General features: G+C 35.5%; 1 protein-coding gene across 1 annotated transcript in view; it reads left to right on the top strand.

Annotated features, from left to right (window-relative positions):
- The first annotated feature begins 1,228 nt into the window (after positions 1-1,228).
- LOC149795471 (matrix metalloproteinase-21-like) overlaps positions 1,229-15,765 on the top strand; it is a 168,455-nt gene continuing 153,918 nt past the window's right edge. Inside the window, exon 1 of the mRNA XM_089965261.1 lies at positions 1,229-2,228. The gene's annotated coding sequence lies outside the window, so the exon portion shown is untranslated. The remainder of the gene's footprint in view (positions 2,229-15,765) is intronic.

Genomic DNA, 15,765 nt, shown 5'->3' with positions numbered 1-15,765 from the left:
TCGCTAGCGAAAGGTCTCAGATCCGTTTCGTTCCACATCAACGAGAGCAAACAATTTACTTTTTTATTTCTTTTCTGAGGGTAGAACATGATCGAAGTTAAGAACTCGAGGTGCACGAGAACACCCTCTCCAGGCAAGTGAATTGAACATTGCGATATGTACACAAACCCAACGGATTTCAACTTTAAATGCAATTATCTACGTGAAATTATAATTAGGAATTGACACCTATCTACCAGAGACGAAAATGATATCACTCGACCCCACATTATGTTTTGATTCATGATTATATGAATTAAGCCTGACGCCTTTATTAGGACAAATATCTTAAAAGGATTAATTACGATGGCCGCAGACTCAGCAAAGACATTTTCTAGAATCGTGATGTATATAGTTGCTTACCCGCTACAGAGAAAACAGCGAACTAATAATTGTCATGAGATTCCTTACGCGTATAGCTGGCGAAATTGTTACTAACAAGCTGAAATACAGTTTGCACCGTTAACTTTTGAAATATGTTTTCGGGTCTGATCTCTCTCTCTCTCTCTCTCTCTCTCTCTCTCACCAAAAGATAAATCATTATCATAGGGCACGGATACGCCTTGCCACCTTATGTATTTCTGATATTAGGAAACCAGATATTTTTTGGTGAAAGAGAATGACTTAATGTTGAAAAAATATTTTCTATGACAAAATGGATGATATAAAATGTTTTAGAAGTGATTTTTATAATATTATTTAATCTTAGAATATAAACTGGTTTTATTATATTAAATACAATTTTCCAATATAAGAAAATCCTTTTACATTCTAATAAGGTAAATTTCTAATTAAGGACAATCAGTTTATAATATTATAAAATTAAACACATCATAAATGTTAGAAAATGCCATATTTTCTTTTAACGGGAATGAGGTTTTACCAGAGCCAAAACATTGTCTAAATAAATACTTAATTAACTATATCTACCATTGGTCCGAAGGAATATTAATTTACAAATTGAAGATAACATTTCAGAATGAGATTTCACAAAGAGATATTCAAGTTTAGAGGGACAACTAGGCTGCTCGTGCTACATCTCGTAAGCGATAATATACGGTGCACTAGAGTGTCTCGTTTGTAGACTTGTTTAATGGTGTCGGTCGACCGACTAAAATCTAGCCACAATATTCACTGTTTACCTTAAACTGATTGACGATTTCATTCATAAGCTTGCATTCGATCTAGCTCGCCAGGTGGTACTAGTAAAAAGACGGCTGTCGTAAGTAAAGCTTCAACACAAGTGAGTTGGGGTCAGCTCAGTTGCAATGAGTGCGGTGAGTCGTCTGGGAACTGTTGTAACAAACTTACCAAACGAGATGAGTACGGCTGTATAATCTGTCTTTTAAATGTATTTTTTATTCCAACTTGTGCTGTTATCACATCATCCAGCTTTTTGACCCACGATGCCTAATACCCATCTTTGATAGACGGTTGCGAATGAATACAGGCATTATAAGAGAACGAAAAAAAGAAGTAATTAACTACACTTCGCAACACACTTACTGTGATTTACTGCGAGCTATTGAACAAAACACCGTATCTTACAATTAAGTTTATCTAGTTCACTTTCTTACTAAATCGTATGGTTTAAGGCTTGATAGGTCGTGGCGGCTTCAGATGATCTCCGTAACAAATACAGCCTGAACATTTGAAGGGGAGATATTGAGCGATGTATCAGTACGCTCTACAATAGAGAAGCGCCAATTGTCTGAGAGTTGGGGATCTGTCTGTAACCTGGAGATTTCTTTAGAGCTCTTGTAATGGACAAAAGCGCAGTTTGCTCAAGTACCACACACAGCAGTTTGTCTCTCTGATTATGACAGTTCCCATTCTACACCTCTTCCAGAGTAAGTAGAGAAGCGACGTGTGAGCCTCGTTTGAGACCCCCCGAGTGGGCCGCCTGTTGTCACGATAGACCCACCCCAGCCTCCAATCATCCCGGCCGATTTTCCCACGTGTTCCAAGACACTTCCCCATTGGAATAAAGTTGACTGGAAGAATTTAAGCTGTTAATTTATCGAATTTCTGCATTTTGGATTTTACTGAGACGACTGTGAATTATTAGCAATAACGATACAGAGGTATCTTTGACCAACATGCTGTATCTTGAATTCGTTAGTGACCTTCTTTGACGGCATCTGCTTAGAAGACGAAATTTTGTTATCTTTTGATTGACAGAATAAAAGGTAAGTTTCTTTAATCATATTTTCAATTGTTCTTTGTCCTTAAATATTTGGTATATTTTTCTTCTTGTCTGCTGCTACCACTACTCCTACTACTGCTGCTTTTTCTCCTACTTCCACCACTACTGTTACTGCTGCTGATGCCGCTACTAGTCCTGGTTGTTGTTCTTGCTGTTCTTGCTGCTGCTGTTTTACTACTACTACTACTACTACTACTATAAGAATATTGACAAGCGAAACAAGGTACGTCAGTTCGCAGGTCACTTCATTTATATACATGTTTACTAATTTAGCATATCTTTGAATAATTGTAGAAAAAAATATGTGCATTTCTACCGTGTAGAAGATTCACGTAATAATCTAAAAGACTACTGGGAATAAATAAACATACGTTCCTTGCTTTTTAGTAACTTCTTTATGTGGATATCAGTTTATTTTATTCTCGTCTTTATTTTGTTCAAGCTGGATTATATTCTACAACCCATTTGGGGTCTGTAAGACCCATGTCGGATTACATATCATGTATACCCATTTTGTTAATTTGTTGCTAAATACAATTAAGTTAATCAGTCTACCATAATTAATCGGTCCTAGATGACGTTTTTCAACGCCAATTACATAATTTTGTTGAGGTTTTGTATTAATGTCGTTGTCGTGTTCAAACAACATAAGACGGGTTGTAATGGTTACACTAAATACGTATTGTTGTGCATTGTACCTGAAGACAAGCACTGCAAAATAACGCCGTTTTTCTATGTGCTGTATGATAAGTTTGCTCGTTTAATCTGTCAGTCATTCAGGTTTGTATTTTAACAGGTATTATTCGCATAGGCTGGGTTCTGTATGACGAACTGCATCAAGTAAAGTTTTAAGAGGTCTTTAGGACGACAAGCATATGACAGTGAAATGCACACACCCCCCACACACAGTTTTTGACGAACTTTTAATTATAACCTGTCTTTATTTAATTTGTTTTCCTTTTAAAGCAATTTTTCTTCTTCTTTGGATTCATTTTTGTTTTATATTTTATTTTTAAAACATTCGCACCTTTACCTATATAGCATGGTATAGTACTTGTTACCTCTTCTTAAGTTGTTTATAATGCATTGAGACGGTAATTATTTCATATTTTTTCTTTATTTGACACTGTTTAGTATGATGATTTTCTATTGCAAGAAATTATTACATCCTCTGGGACGGATTGTGCTTCACGTCGTTTTACTTGATCGACATATCTGCATTAAAACAAAACAGCTAAGTTATAGAACCACTCATTCTGGATCTAATTTTAATTCTGCTCCGCTAATTATTTTTTATCTTGTCAAAAACACGAGTTATCATGCATATACATCATACTTCGTTGGGCTTATATAAAGTGCAAAGAGATTGCATATATTTTTGTTTGAAGGCATGCATCATTTGATTTTCACGCCATACTCTTTATGATTTTATGAATGGATGTTGTTATTTTTTTAAATTGTACAACGTTTTCTTTGATTTGTCAGCTTTCTAGAAGGATTACTTGCCAGCCAAGCGTGACATTCAGTCTTAAATCAAGTTTCGAGACAGTTCGTTTGTTTCTCCATAGAAATTATCAAAGCTGTTATTAAGGTGCTGGTTATTCAGCAGTTTGTGCATTTAGAAAACGAAAAAAAAAAAAACGAAGACAAAAGCAGAACATAAATACGATAAAAAGGGCATCCCAGAATATCAATAACTTTTGTTTAACATTAGAACGTAATCAGATTTTTTAAAAAATTAACAACAAGAACATCAAAAAGCAACACATTTATTTAGTTTGATGTATATTGACTTTCCACATATCAAATTGCACGCAGTTTAAATGTACAACTGTTGAAACAGTTACATAATTATTTTTGAGTCAGTCTTTATTCGTGAGTGGTGAAATCCTCCCTGTGCAAGCCCTGTTATAATGTTAAATTCAGCACAGTTCACCTCTTTTTATCTTAAGAACACATACTATGTTTTATATAAAGAGAATAACGGAGTGTTGTAATTCATGCACGGAAAAGTTAAAGAGCAACGAAAAAGTATGTCAGGTAAGGAATAAAATGCTGAACTTCAGTTTGATGTTGACAATATACTTGGATTACATACCTTAGGTTGACCTGATAATATCATTTAAGATATGCCGTTTAAAATCGATATTTCTTAACAGTTAGAAACCTGCGCAAATTCGGTGGGAGGGGGAATTTAAATGTTTACCTCTTGTCTTTTATGTTTTGTTACAGTTGTCTAAAAAGGTAAATGTTGTCTAAAAGAGCACGAATGAGGATAGCCATAGACATAGCAGTGACACCGTTAAATTTTAATTTAAACTTTATTTTACCATCTTATAAGGTAGGTGATAAATACATTCATTTCAATACTTTTATCGGAACATATTTCCATATCTTAAAATGTATAACACCCGCTTTGCACCAGCGAAGTCCTGTGTTCAGCACTCGATGCGTTCTTATCGACGATATAACTCCTTCCACTTTTAGAACGATGTCATGTCAGTGACATTGTTTGCCTTGTACCTCCAGGTTGGTGAGAAAAATCTGACAAATGTAAACATATTGGATACGTTGTACGAGTATTTTCAACATGAAATGCTTTATATGTCAGAGGTGTTCCGAATATTGTAGTTTGAAAGTGTTGTTTATATGGTGTGACCAGTTTAGCCACTTTTTTAATCTTTATAAGGAGCATTTATTATATATCTGGTCATGAGACTTGTAAGTATATTTGTTGTATACTTGCTGTATATTTGTTGTATACTTGTTGTATACTTGGTCATCTGATTTCTAACTGTATGTGTTGTGTATCTATCTGCTGATGTGACTTCTGAGTAATATTTATTTTAATATGCCAAATGCTTTACTTGGGTACAAAGCGAAAGCTGAGAGAGAGAGAGAGAGAGAGAATGTCTGCAACATACACTGATGTTTATTTCGCTCTACCTGTGCGATGTATCGTTTAGTCCAGCATCTGTAAGCGAGACTATCTATTCTTAGAAAGTGTTTTATGAAAGTAATCAATGGAAGATGGTCAAGATTTTTCTGCTACACCTTCATATACGTAATATCTATAATTTATTCAAAACTAAAAGTTTACAAAGGACGATAATATATGTCAAACATTTCAGTCATACTGACCACCTTGGTTATTTATGCGATTTAAAAATAGACCTCAGATGCATTTGGCCGCAATAGTTTACATAGTTTGTTCATAGGACTGGATAGACAGTAGGATCAGGGCCGTAGAGAGCGATCACGTGCCCTGGGAAAAGAAACACCCGGGCCTCGTCTAGTTCTTGTTCTATATCCCAGGTTGCCCCCCTCCCCCATGTCGGCCCTGAGTAGGATTAAGGTGGCCCTCTACAGCTGTCTGTATATTTTGAATACGGTTAGATTGTTAAAGAAAAGTACTTTCTCCAGTTTTCCTTACTGGTTATACTGGTTATTTAAAAATACCTTGGATATATTAGACGTTAAACCCCACAAAGCCAAACCCAAACTGCACATGCATTTGAATCTTACGCCTATAGGGGCTCCGTTACGGATCACTGCCATCTCACCTCTATCTGCGTGGGTTCGAGTCTCCGATTCGGCTAATGTATTTATGTGAGAAAGCTTGCCAGTAGCTTCTCGTGGGTAGATGGTTCTTTCTGGAGTTTTCCCGGGTTCTACTTCCACCATTAATAAAGACCGCCATGTATAGCCTGTCTTGTGCTGAAAGATGGCGTTAAACCCTACAAACAACAACAATCTTAGGTCTATGGCCATGAATAACATTCAATAGTTCGAGAGGAACTTGTCCCCAAATAAATTTGCAGGAAAAAGGGTTTCAGCCGTTTTGTATTGAATATAGTTATTTTACTGAATATGCAAATTCTGCATAGACTGTAAATTGTTTTATGAACGAAGCATGGACTGTCACAGAAGTAGGTGACGTCAGCAGCAATACTTTCTAACATGTAATGCAACCATTGTGTTAGTGTTTGAAACCATCTGCAAATCTTAGCTCTAACCCGAGTTCATGTTATTATAAACTTCGGTCCAGTAATGATACATGTGATAATTTTATTTTGTTTTGTGAGGGTCGGGGCAGGCATCCAGGTTGGAAAGAAAATCAAAGATCTCCACCCTACCCCCCCCCAAAAAAAAAAAAAATTAAAAAGAAATGGATGTTTTGTCTCATTCTACATAGTGTGCCATATGATGTCTGTAGGACCAGAGGATATCCAGCAGTAGTTTGTGGAATATACGCGGTGCACTGAAACCGATTCGATAAAAGCAGGTAGATTGATAGCAGCGAGTGTTTTGTGGCTGCCTCTTTAGGTAACCTGCATTTAAAGAACAAAACCACTCACGTTGTTGTTGAGGTGAGTGAAACCTGTTTAACCATCGATACTTTTTGAGGAAGACAAATATGTGCAAAAAGAAACCACAGAGGATATCCAAATGTAATACATGAGAGACAATGTAAGAAGAGTAGGAAGAGGATTTGGGGAGAGAGAGAGAGAGAGAGAGAGAGAGAGAGAGCATTTGTGTATTGTGAAGCAGCTGAAAATCCAGATTGGAAAGTTGAAAACGGACAGCACACAAAATTGGCCATAAATCCACAGGAGAAAATAATCATACTAGTAGTGGCAAAGTTAAATTTATATTCTGACTGAGAAAACATGAGGCTTAATTAACAGTAAGAAGCTGAAGGGGGATTATTATGGAATTGGGTACCATTACCAAGAGTTGTTTATGGTAAGAAGAAAGCGCTCATGGATGGCAGAAGGAGGCAAGAAAAACCAAAAGGTTGTTTCCAGGATGGGAAATAAAAGTTTCTGCTGATGAACGGGAGATTTCAGCACTTCCAAACTTAAGAATAATACACTAAGAGTTAGGCTAGCATGCGACCAAGGTACAGAACAAGTGGAACAAAAGTAACAAGATCTAGCACAAAATTACAATACCACATTAACACAGTACCGGCACAAGCAGTAACAGTGACCAGGAATATGACGTCACGGAGATGGACTGGTGATTTATGCACGAACATTAAATGTCTAAAAGATGACGACAAATTAGATCCAACTTTCTATAATGTTCTTTTTGCTAATAATAATAATAACAATAAGAAGAGGAAGAAGATGTTGAAGAAGACGAAGAACAGGAAGAAGAAAGTTATTAGCGAAGTTGTATCAGAATTTTCCAGGTTTATGTCTAAAATAGTTATGTTCCTTTTTTCAATTGTGAAATTTTTTTTAAGGAGAAGGCTTGACTTAAAATATATTAGGCCTAATTTGGGTATCTGTGATTTGATGATAAATAATGAGAAAGGAAACGGGTATATTTTGGATTGATTTGCTTGCTTTAAGAAAAGTAGGCTTGAAATCGACATAATTCGAATTTTTAAGAGTAAAATAAGTTATAAGACCTTTGTTACGAAAACTGAATTAAAATGTAACGGACACAGTGGAAGTGAAATTAGAGAACTCAAAATAAAAACGATAATTATTTTTAAAAACAACTTTATACTTAAACGTCATCCGCAAATGGTATAAATCTAGACAATTTCTATCGTTTTTTCCCCCCACAGAATTCATAGTATGATTATTTTAAAATTAGGAATGTAATTAACATAAGGCTTGTGTGTGATGTTCAGAAGATGAGGTAATAAAAGTTATAAAACTTCAAGTAAGATAAAGCGCCGGGAAAAGACGAATTCTTGAATACTTTTTAAAGAGGAATTCTTGAATGCTTGTTTTTAAAGCTTACTTTTTTAATGCTTTCTTCCTTCATCTGCGGTCTTGAAAATTTGGTACCACAGCTGGCAAAGATAATGAATGCATTTTTTGGAAGGTCTTCGATTCCTGGTGGTATAGTTTGGTAAAACCGTTTCATACAAGGAAGAAGCCAGTGACCCACATAACTGTAGGATTATAACTTTCTTGTTTTTGTTTTTGTTGTTGTTGTTGTTGTTGTAGAGTTTAACGCCATTTTCAGCACACGATAGGCTATACATGGCAGCCAGTATTAATGGTGGAGAAAGAACCCGGGAAAACCCCAGAAAGAACCACCGACCCACGAGAAGCTACTGGCAAGCTTTCTCACTACCCACATAGGCTGAATCCGAGACTCGAACCCACGCAGACAGAGGTGAGATGGCAGTGATCCGTAACGGAGAGCGCTTTAGACCACTCGGCCACTCGGGGCCCCATAACTTTCTTGAGTTCCTTGTCTAAATTGTTTGCAAGTGTTTTAATGAGAGTTTAAATAATGATTGATATCGTCAGCCGACAAAGTAGATAGAATATCCGATGCTTATTTCGGTTTTCGAAATGGTGTAGGTATGATTGATGGTTTACTTATATGGCATAGATTGGTTACACATTACAGCGCTTTTCAATTTTTGTATATAATGACTTTTGTAAAGATGGAAATTGATGGTAAGAGGTTACAGATTTTGAAAAGCATACATAATGCAGAATCAACCGTTTCTTGTAAGGGGTCATGAACCATCAATATCCCCACAGTTCTGCTATAAGTGGAGATATTGTCGTTGGCCCCTCCCCTTCCCCCGCTACAGTCCATCCTTCCGTTCACCGTTTCTGCCATCTGTGGATTTTAGGCTAGATATGCGGTTGGTGTAGATGAGCAAGAAGTTCTTGTGTTTCTTTACCACTGATTCATTTATGAGGAATTGTCTTGAAAAATTGTCAAAAAGGTGTATTTAATAAATTTATTTCTTTACTTGACACACACTGGTTGGAGGATTTTAATGAAATTTTGTAGGCTAGATATCTTATTTGCGCAGATATCTTATCTCAGGAAAATTGGGAGAGGTCTTGAAAAAAATTGGAGTATTTTGGGAATTTAATTCGTCTTCACCATCGCTTCTTCTCCCACACCGATTGGATGACTGTATTAAAACTTTGTAGTATGTGTTCGCTATAGAGGTGCACTAAGGATTTGCCTATTTTTCTCTGACATCGAGGTGGGTGTGGGTGGAGGGCGACATTTAATGACGATTTGCCGATGAAAGGGAGCATTTGAGAATTGAGCTCGTCATCGCTTCTCCTTTAACATGGATTAGAAGATGTACTGAAACTTTTTTTAATTGAACCCCGTAATAGGTTGACCACTGGGTCGGGGAACCATCCCAAGGTCACCTTACAATCAAACAATTCTGATTATCAGATAATATAGGGATAATAAATATAATCTACAGGAACAGAAAACACACGCGCACGCATGTACACATGCATATGGCACACAATCTAGGTTACATGGGCTTTGGAATATTACAGTATTTTGTTCCTGTTTACCATCAAGTCAGATACAAGTTACATGTTCATTATTGAGGTCCATTTTTGAAGAAATTGGTCCTCTTTTTAATTTACCTTAGCAGTGTATTTTTCAGTGTTCTTATGCATTGCAGTTCTTTGCTTAAAAGCAAAAATAGAAGGATTTTTCATATTGAATCTGCAAGTATAAATATAATATTTTGCCAAAATAAGCAAGAAATTACACAAACTGTCCAGTTGTTCACTTCCTAACAATGTTTCTGTTTTGGACAAATGTACAATATTTGGGCAAAAGGTGCAAAAAATTTTAATAAAACGGTACCAAATCTATGAAGTAATATTGCAATCATAGAAGAGATGCTCAAAACATTCATTTTCACTCTTACATAAAGAACGTTTGTTTTCGTCTAATATGTTAATTCTTTTCAGAAAGTCATTAATATCGCTTATTATATGAACTAATTTAAAGTTAAAGAGATCAAATTGGTATCCTTGGTAGAGCATTTCGCCCGGCTGTAAATCTCAGACCACTTCTCGCTACTTATATTTTTATTAAATGCTTCCATCCAAGTTTCTTGCTTAGCAGTGTGTTGCCTTTTAGCTTTATTTTAAAAAGATCTTTGTAAACAAACTTGAGTGAAGTAGTTTTTGCAAGTGTTCATTATTTTATCCTCCTGATTATCAAAATTATTATGTACTAAAATAAATTATGGCGTCTTTCCATGCTTTTGGAATATTAAGGAGTAGTATTTCAAGAAATCATATCATCTAGGTTTTTGTTTTATTATTTAAAATGGTATTAAGTTACCGTGATCATCTACTAGATCATTCAGAATTTAAAATTGGCCTCTGTCCAGGATTTGTATTGATAGAACATTTTGGGGTGGGGGGTGGGGGGCAAAATTTAAAATATTCATGGATAGATACTCGTTTGGACTTTGCGGTTCCTCTTTCCAATTAGTTACTGTCAAAATTACATCTCTCCAAAAACTTTTAAATGAGCTTACTAAATCCTTCTAATTTCCTTCCCCCTATAATTCCAAAAATCATTTTTTTTTCTTCTGAGTATAGTTGTATTGACTAAGTTCTGCCATGTTCCAGTTTTCTTTTACAGCAATCTTTTTACCCATCTTATCTTAATAAACCTAGTGAATGAAAATATGTGTATCATATTTAGTCCTCCCTCGTCTTCTGTGGATACTAGTGTATCACGTGTTATTATCTCCATAAGAGTTTTTACAACAATTACCTTGCCCTCTATTGACAGATGTCTTTGACTCCAGCTTGCCAGTTTTTGTTTTTTTCCTTTGTTAGTTTCTTCATATAATTAATTTCCACCATTTGTTGAAAATCTGGAGAAAAATCTATGCCAAGGATTGTAAAGGTAGAAGAGGACCAAATTAGGCCCATTTCGGGACATATTATTTCATTAGAAAATTTCCTGTTTCCAATCCAAATAGCTTTTGTTTTTGTTATGTTACATTTAAGTTCAAATAATAGAAAGAAACATGCAAGATATTCATAGTTGCTTTAAGAGAAAGTTCAGATCATTCAAGAAGAATAAAAGCGTCAGTTATTTTTTGTGGGATTTCTGTTTACTATCAGAATTTAGAGACGGTCTTCGTGATTAATTAGATACGTTCATAATTATTGCGCTAAAATCGTCATCGGCATACTAACCCAATTTATATTCACTGACGTCAAAGATAAGTCCCCATACATCCACATTTTGCTTTAAAGTTATAGCTAAAATCTCAACCCCAGCGATAAACAAATAAGGTGCAAGGGGATCTCCTTGACGACATGCTCTTTCAAGTCTAAAAAGATGACATATGCACCTTATTTATAATACAACTTAGAGTCATTACAAAACAGTTTAAACCACTTACTAATGGAATCACCAAAGTTAAAAGATTGTAAAGCTTCTTCCAAGAAAATCCAGTTAATTGAGTCAATGGTTTATTCAAAGTCTATTAACAATAATAAACCACATTTATTTTCATTCTCAAGTTGGTCCATGATATCGTATAATAGCCTGGTATTTTCTCCAATGAATCTACCCTTCATATATCCTTTTTGAGTGTCACTGATTATTGATGGAAGAACCTTTTTAATCCTAGCTGCAATGGATCCCGGATCAATCTTATAGTCAATATTTAAAAGTGATCTAGGTCTCTAGTTTTTAAAATATCTTCTGTCTTTTTCTTCCTTTGGTAGACATGTAACGACTCCTTGAGTTTGAAAATCTGAAAGTTTTCCTACAGTATATCTGTAATTTATTGATCTGCATAAAAATCCCCCAAGAGACTTCCAAAAGAATTTATAGAACTCTACAGTGAATCCATCTAAGCCAGGACATTTTCCATTTTCCATCCGTTTTAGAGACATACCGAATTCATTGATTGTAAGTAGACCCTCGCATGATTCTCTTTCCTCTTGACTAAGTATAATATTGTGATTAAAAAGTCTATTTCGAGTTTCTTGAGTAGCCTCATCATCGAACTTTTGTACAATTCCATATAAAACTGTTTTTAAGCTTCTAAATGATCTATTTGGTCAGATATATTTCTCCTATCATCTAAAATAATTTCCTTCATAATCGTACTGACATAGTTTTTCTTTCTTCAAGATTTAAAAAAGTACTTTGTGCTTCCTCCCCCCCCCCCCAATTCATACCATCTAGTTTTAGATCCTAATATAACACCTTCTATATATTTTTTCCTAGATTCCTCTAAGTCTGCTTTTCTCTCTCTCAAATTTCCAGAGATATATTGAAACTTCGTATGCTCGATATATGGTTGGTGTAGGGTTTCACTACTTTTTTCCACTCCTCTATTTTGGGGGATTTTTTAAGACACAAATTGTCATAAAGGGAAATCAGGTCATCAACACTTTTCCCACATCGGCTGGAGGACTGAATTTTAAATTTGGTAAGCCAGACATGCGGCTGGTTCATATTTTCAGGTTTTACGTTTTCCTCTTGTCAGTTCTGAGGATTTTTTTTATTTCAGAAAGGGGAATGCTGGGAATTTAATTCGCCATAGCTTCACTTCGTACACTGGTTGAAGGATTTTATCGGAATTTTGCAGTCAATGAATGTAGATGAGCATTAAGATTTAACGTTTTTCCTTTGGTATATTACTTGGAAAATGATTGACATATTATCAAAGAAAGGTGGCGTTTTCAGAATTAAGATCCTTGTTGCTTGATGTAGTTTATTATCTGTGCACTTTATTGAAAAGCGAGGATATTATTTGATACATTCGTGTTAGATTTTGTCCGTCCTTTCATCCATCTGTCCGTCCGTCAGTTCCTCCATCTTTGTAAAATCTTGTCATTGCTTCTACTCCCATACCTCTTGGAGAATTGTAATGAAACTTTGTAGGATATATACAGCTTTGGTGTAGATGAGCAATACTTTTTTCCCTAGTGTCTTTTTGAGGGCAAGTCTTCCGAAAATGTCAAAAGGGACATTTTGGGAATTAAATTCATCTTGCCTTTCCCCACGCTTCCTTGAAGATTATTTAAAAGCCTTTGTAGGCTTGATTAGCGATATATTTAGATGCATAATAAAGAGTGTCTTTTTTTCTTCATGCCTACTTTTGGGGAAATTCTTAAACATCTGTCAGAAAAAAGTCAAAAAGTTGTAATGGGAATTCACGTCCTCTGATTATTCTTCCATGCTGCAGACATAATTTTATTGAAACGTTTGTAGGCTAGATACATGACCAGTGTAGATTCGCCTTAAGATTTAACTTCGTTCTGTGTTACCTATTTTTAAGGACATTTCTTCAAAAATGTTCGAAATGAGGAAATTTAAGAACTTAGCTTGTTTGTTTGTATTTATGCAGCCCTGTTATTCTTGTAGGTAACATCCGTATCTTTCATTGCTCCAAAGGTTTGTCATATAGGATGGAAAACATGCGTCAATAGCGGGAATATGGATGACTATGACCGCACACTGAGACGATTGATTATACAGTAGGATTGTTGCAGGGAGAAATTATATTACATTATTTATCAAAAACCTACAAACTCTGTTACAGTCAGGTTATTTTTTTGTGGGATTTCTGTTTACTATCAGAATCTAGAGACGGTCTTCGTGATTAATTAGATACTTTCATGATTATTGCACTAGATTAGGGTTAAGGGTGAGTATTGATAAGATAAGCATAATTGAGTTAAGGAATGGAGTAATCTCAATAAGAAATGAAGAATGGATAAATGACGATATGAGACAAGTTATCCGGGTTTTGTTGTTTCAGTACACCGGGAGATTTACATCCGCATATCGAACTTTTGATGGAAAGTGTCGACAAGTGCTCAGTCTTTATATAAGAATTCATGCTCCAGAGAAAAAACAATACGACTAAAACATCTTTTTTTTTTCTTAAAAAAGAAAGAAAAAATACACGCATATCTGTAAAAAAAACCGAAATACACCTGTTTATTTAAAGTGGATATACGTATCTTTCATTTTTTATCTTAACTTCTGTCGTTTTATGAAGAAAGGGTCAAACTCCTTAGTCTATACCAGGTCTATTATGAGCACTAGAGTACAACATTTCATTCAGTCTGGATAGAATTTGTGTAAATCAGCAACTTCTGGATCATGGAGTCATGTAGAAAAGTATTGAAATATGTATTGCTGGAAGAAAATGTTGTTTGACTGGATAAGTTTTGAGCTTTGGTCATCCAAGAGTTATACGTGCGTACGTTAGTATATGTTGAAACAAAATTCTTCTCTTTTTTTCTTTTCAATCTTCTTGAGATTACGAGGCAAGAAAAGCAGCTAGATAGCAATTAGATTGGGGTTGTGAAGTCTCGTGAAGTCTCGTGTGCATTTCTGTAGTATAAGGTACTGATGATATTTCGTTGTTTTTTGTTTTGTTTTTTGTTTTCTTTATTTTATCTTTTTTTTTGCTTTACGTCGTTTATATGGACAAAACATCGAACTCCTGTGGATAGTGGATACGTCCTTTTCACAAGTACTTCACTTACAAATGAGTAACACAAAAATTCACAAATTCCGGCTTTTTTCACAACAGATCATTTCCATTTAGGGATTCTGGGATTCTGGTCTACAAGCAGAATTTACGTATCTCCGAAATTGTAGAGCTTGACAACTCGCATAATTGACAATTTGACACTTTTATGAAGAATTTTACTTAGATCAAATCACAATCAAGACATACAGTATTGGATTAACATTAGCAAGTGTGCATAAGAAAACAGTACAGGGTCTAAATGTATGGAACTATTTTATTAGACTCGCACGAGTGCTAAGAGTAGGAATAATATCCAAATTTGGATAGTACTAGCCAGATAGAAGAGTCACTTAACCGCGATGATGCTGAATGTTGAATCACACTTAAGGCGCTTGTCAGACCGAAAATAACTATTATTCTCCCATTCGGTCCACTTCGGCTATTTCTGTGAGACAACAATATGCCCCCGGTGTATGTCGGCGCAGTCAAATAGAGAAAAATCATCCTGTTTGTTTGCAGTAAAATGAAACTCTAAACTATTCCGACCACCTCCGGATTAACCGAAAACGTACGATGCATTCTCAAGTTCTCGGTCAGTCTTTTGTAAATAACCGAGGTGGTCTGATCGACAATCAATGGAAGCTAACAACATACATTCCAGGGGAGGACACTATATAGGTAATATGAACTTCTTAAAGAGTGACGGATGAACATGGGGGGGGGGGGGCAGCCGTAGATATATCATAGGGGATCGGGTTCGTAAGGGGGCCCGGTCTGAACAAACGCTTTTTAATTTTATAAAAGAAATTATTTGTTTGAACAAGTACTAGGAGAGGCCCTTCGTTTCTTACGCCAGGGCCTGTGATCGTTCTATACGGCCCTGCACATAGCTAACTAAAATGACTGCTACCATGTGCTGAAAAATCAGCCTGAATTAGTCTAAAGTACACCGTCTTACGCAGTTATTGAAATAGGGAAAACGAATTTTGCCACCCAAGACAATACCAGCTTCTGAAAGTGTAGTGAATGAGTTACAAAATATGTAATATGTAACAAAAATTATCGGCTCTTCTTTGTTCTTTTTTTTTTATACAATTTACCTCTGAAATCCAGGAAGTGAAAATGACCATGATGTAGCAGTTTTGATAGGTGCAAATCTGAAATAACTCCAAGCTGTAAACTTTATAAACCAAACTACACACATCAGTCATACACCAAAATGAAGGGAATTAAAAGTTCTTTG

The sequence above is a fragment of the Sinohyriopsis cumingii genome, chromosome 7, assembly GCF_028554795.1.
Source record: "Sinohyriopsis cumingii isolate HCF-2022 chromosome 7, ASM2855479v2, whole genome shotgun sequence".
Classification (NCBI taxonomy): Eukaryota; Metazoa; Mollusca; class Bivalvia; order Unionida; family Unionidae; genus Sinohyriopsis; species Sinohyriopsis cumingii.
Note: the sequence above shows the minus strand (reverse complement) of the source record. Positions and strands in the feature narration are given on the sequence as shown.